The sequence below is a fragment of the Oncorhynchus masou genome, chromosome 6, assembly GCF_036934945.1.
Source record: "Oncorhynchus masou masou isolate Uvic2021 chromosome 6, UVic_Omas_1.1, whole genome shotgun sequence".
NCBI classification, from domain to species: domain Eukaryota; kingdom Metazoa; phylum Chordata; class Actinopteri; order Salmoniformes; family Salmonidae; genus Oncorhynchus; species Oncorhynchus masou.
This window is the reverse complement of record NC_088217.1, coordinates 71,830,805-71,836,301: the sequence shown is the minus strand read 5'-3', so window position 1 is coordinate 71,836,301 and position 5,497 is coordinate 71,830,805.

The window sequence follows — 5,497 nt, the reverse complement described above, 5'->3', positions numbered from 1 at the left end:
CGTTTGCAGTGATCCACATTCGAGAATGTTTCACATGGAGATACAATTATAATATTTCAACCGTCAGTGAACAACAATAGGCAACAGCATCACGTTTTCAATTGGCAATATCAACTGCCGACAGAGTTGTAGGCTAGAGGTGGTAGTATAGAGCCCACGGTAAAAAACTTAAACTTCATTTTCTGAACATGAATCCAGACTCCTTGTATCCTCAAGAAATGCAAAACAGTCTCATTCCGCTTGGAAACCGTAGTAGACAATCGTGGTGTTGCAAATTGGAGTTAAAAAATAATGTTTAATGGAAATAGAAATAGTAATGATAAATCAATAATACTGATACATCAATAATAATAGCCACTAATATCCGATCAATCCAGATGAATACAAACAGGAATCAGGTCATCACCATATAACACTTGCGTAAAATACACTATACTTGCGTAAAATAAAACTAGTCGAAGCATTATAATAAGATTATTATTAGAAGGTTACTTTAGTTGGCTTGTCTCTCTCCAAAAGCTATGGCACAGACGAATACAATCCAATGGCACTTCTCTTCTCATAGCTCCAACACATTCAGATCAGAACGCATAGACTGAGCGCGCGTATTTTGGTTGGCCTTCCTTTAGTAGTGCCAATGGGTTGCGTTAATCTGTCGCGAAGGCGACTAGAGCGTAACATAATGACGCAATAAAAAAATCTACCCGCATACCAAGTAGAGAGAAAAGCATTGTTGCCTTCCCCTTGTGTGTTGGTGTAACTCACCCATTCTCTGACAGGTGAGTAATTTCTGAGATCTATCACGCAAACAAATCCAAAGGGGACAAGCCCCTGGTAGCCTATTTTATGGTAGGTAAGCAGGAACTTCAACTACCAGTGGTCATTATGATTAATAACACTACACTAATTCCATTCCTATTGAATTTATTAAATAAGTTATTTACAAATGACACAAACCCAAAGGTAAGAGTTTGTTCTACACAATTGCATAGCAAGGTGTTTCATGTTTCATGTGTTCGTTTTCATTTGGGGGCTGAAAAACGGGAATTTCCCAAGATTTTTTTTTTTTTTTTAGACTGCCCTTTCATAGGTGATCATCGGAGGTTTGAGTTCAACCACAACTCTATCTCCGAGGTTCTGCTTTACTTGAACATGAAGGACATTGATGTTCCCTCTCTATTCCACATAATATTAAGTTGACTGTTTACTGTTCCCTGATTCCCTATAATCTTTGTAGAATGATGAGCAATGCAGCACAGAGCCTATGACACTTCCATTACAGTTCTAAGTCTTTCAGCAGATATAGCACAATCACAGAACATTATAAATACTATAGGGAAAGAATGAAATATGTTTAAAGTTCACAATAAGTATTGATGAGTCAAAAACCCCTATGTAAAAGCCACATGATTTCATGAGTTTTGCAAATGTAAAATTCATTCCACATGTAAAATTAATTTTCACATAACCTTTAAATGTGAACACTTCATATATGATAATATTTCACGTGGTGCCTTGTTGTTAGGATGTCCTCCGAACATCAAGCAGTCACAGTGATTTCAATTTACACATTTGACCCACATGGTTATGTTGTGCATGTTTTTTTAAACCATAATTGTTATTCAACATGTCCTTGCCTGAGATTTGAACTCATGATTCATGGCATTCTGATCTTCCTGCTATGCCACCATGCCTGTTTCACCTAATTTCACTTGTATTCCTACACTTTGAACTTCAAAGTAGATCTCAGCTTTGTTAAACATACACTCAAGAAAAACGATTGTATTTATCAAAGTGATTTAGGAGTAACATTGAAACAGAATAATATTCCTCACCAACATTAGACAACTAAGAGTAAACCCTTGAATTGCTGAAATTGTCACACCCTGATCTGTTGTCTTTGTCGCCCATCTTCCCCATTATCCCCTGTGTATTTATACCTGTGTTCTCTGTTTGTCTGTTGCCAGTTCATTTTGTTCATCAAACCTACCAGCGGTTTTCCCCTTGCTCCTGCCTTGTCTATTTTTCCTGTTTCCCAGTTTTATTCTTTCTGCCTGCCCTGACCCCGAGCCTGTCTACCGTCCCGTAACTTTGTCCCACTACTCTGGATTACCGACCTCTGCCTGACCTGACCCCGAGCCTGTCTACCGTCCTGTAACTTTGTCCCACTACTCTGGATTACCGACCTCTGCCTGACCTGACCCTGAGCCTGCCTGCCGCCCTGTACCTTTGCCTGCCCGTGTTCGATTGAATAAACTTTTGTTACTTCGACATTGTCTCCACCCGGGGTCTTGCTTTCAAACCTGATAGAAATAAGTCAATGAAATCAATGAGGAGAGAATAGTCAGATTAATAACTGATAACTAAGATAGCAGTGCAGATGGCATGCTTTCGCTAAGTGCAAAGAGGTATTATAGGTCAATAATCTTTAGAGGACTTTTGAAAATGCTAAAGACTTTGTGGCGCAGGAGAAATACCAGTATATCCCAAATCCCAGTCGGGGTCATATTGGAAAGTCAGCACTAAGTGATCATGTCAAATGTCATCATATTGATTAAAGGTGTTAATGCTATTTTAGCTGAACAGCACACCACTTACCTTAAACCCCCCCCATACCATTTCACTACTTCCCTTACAAAAAACATATGTGAAATGTGCAGTTTTCATGTTGAGCTGAAATTTTCACGTGAAAACAAGAGAAACCTGAGGTCAGTTGTTCAAACCATGTATTCACCTGTATTACATTTAGAAGGAGAATAACATGTTTTTACCTCACATATGCAGATTCACATTTGAAATTTGCGGTTTCACATGTGAAAGTTTTTCACATGTGAAAACATAACTCTCACATATCAAATTGCATTTTCACATGTGAAAATGTAATTTGTACTTTCACACGTAAATAATGTTTCACGTGAAAATCTAGCCCTCGGCCTCCCGGGTGGTGCAGTGGTTTAGGGAGCAGTAATGCAGCGACAGCTGTGCCACCAGAGACTCTGGGTTCGTGCCCAGGCTCTGCTGTAACTGGCTGTGACCGGCATGTCCGTGGGGCAATGCACAATTGGCCTAGTGTCGTCCGGGATAGGGAGGGGTTGGCCGGTAGTGATATCCTTGTCTCATTGTGCACCAGCGACTCCTGTGGCGTGCTGGGTGCAGTGCACGCTAACCAAGGTTGCCAGGTACACAGTGTTTCCTACAACACATTGGTTTGGCTGGCTTCTGGGTTGGATGTGCACCGTGTTAAGAAGCAATGCGGCTTGGTTGGGTTGCGTCAGAGGACGCATGACTTTCAACCTTGGTCTCTCCTGAGCCCGTACGGGATTTGTAACGATGAGACAAGATAGTAGCTACTAAAAACAAATGGATACCATGAAAATGGGGTAAAAAAGAACAAAATAAATAAATAAATAAAACCTCACATGTGGAATTGCATTTTCAATCTTCAGTTTTCACATTGAGCTGAAATTTTCACGTGAAAACAAGAGAAACCTGAGGTCAGTTGTTCAAACCATGTGTATTACATCATGATATCACATTGAAATATTGCATCCCCATGTTGTCACATTTATTTCACATGTGTAGATTCATGTTATCACATGTTGCTATCATATGTTATCACATTAACTAGCTACAGTTGAAGTCGGAAGTTTACATACACTTAGGTTGGTGTCATTAAAACTCGTTTTTTAACCACTCCACAAATTTCTTGTTAACAAACTACGGTTTTGGTAAGTTGGTTAGGACATCTACATCTACTCTATTGTATGACACAAGTAACTTTTACAACAATTGTTTACAGACAGATTATTTCACTTATATTCACTATATCACAATTCCAGTGGGTCAGAAGTTTACATACACCAGTTGACTGTGCCTTTAAACAGCTTGGAAAATTCCAGAAAATGATGTCATGGCTTTAGAAGCTTCTGATAGGCTAATTGACATAATTTGAGTCAATTGGAGGTGTACCTGTGGATGTATTTCAAGGCCTACCTTCAAACTCAGTGCCTCTTTGCTTTGACATCATGGGAAAATCAAAAGAAATCAGCCAAGACCTCAGATAAAAAATTGTGGACCTCCACAGGTCTGGTTCATCCTTCGAAGCAATATACAAATGCCTGAAGGTACCACGTTCATCTGTACAAACAATAGTACCCAAGTATAAACACCATGGTACCACGAAGCCATCATACCGCTCAGGAAGGAGACTCATTCTGTCTCCTAGAGATTAATGTACTTTGGTGCGAAATGTGCAAATCAATCCCAGAACAACAGCAAAGGACCTTGTGAAGAAGCTGGAGGAAACAGGTACAAAAGTATCTATATCCACAGTAAAACAAGTCCTATATGGACATAATGTGAAAGGCCGCTCAACAAGGAAGAAGCCACTGCTCCCAAACCGCCATAAAAAAGCCAGACTACGGTTTGCAACTGCACATGGGCAAAATATCATACTTTTTGGAGAAATGTCCTCTGGTCTGTTGAAAGAAAAAAATAGAACTGTTTGGCCATAATGACCATCGTTATGTTTGGAGGAAAAAGGGCAAGGCTTTCAAGCCAAAGAACACCATCCCAACCGTGAAGCACGAGGGTGGCAGCATCATGTTGTGGGGGTGCTTTGCTGCAGGAGGGACTGGTACACTTCACAAAATAGATGGCATCATGAGGCGGGAAAATTATGTGCATATATTGAAGCAACATCTCAAGACATCAGTCAGGAAGTGAAAGCTTGGTCGCAAATGGGTCTTCCAAATGGACAATGACCCCAAACATACTTCCAAAGTTGTGGCAAAATGGCTTAAGGACATCAAAGTCAATGTATTGGAGTGGCAGATTTGTGGGCAATTTGTGGGCAGAACTGAAAAAGCATGAGGAAGAGGAATGGGACAAAATTCACCCAACTTTTTGTGGGAAGCTTGTGGAAGGCTACCCAAACATTTGACCCAAGTTAAACAATTTAAAGGCAATGCTACCAAATACTAATTAAGTGTATGTAAACTTCTGACCCACTGGAAATGTGATGAAATAAATAAAAGCTGAAATAAATCATCCTCTCTACTATTATTCTGACATTTCACATTCTTAAAATAAAGTGGTGATCCTAACTGACCCAAGACGGAATTTTACTAGGATTAAATGTCAGGAATTGTGAAAAACTGTGTATAAATGTACTTGGCTAAGGTGCATGTAAACGTCCGCCTTCAACTGTATATGACCGAGTTCAAATGTATAGCGAGCACCCTTTCAAGGGCTGCAAAATGTATTAGTTTTCATTAGACACATCCATCCTGGTCGATGGTATTTAGACATTTTGCATAGCACAGCACTGCCAAGTCACAACGACGCTCCCCCTCTCGTGTTTTATTGCTTTAATAGTATCTTCTTGTACTTCTTGTTCTTGTTTCTCTTCATCATCAACTTCATCACAACCACCACCATCATCACCCCCACATCAATACCCTTCACCAAACGACCTTCACCAAACGACCTTCCCTGG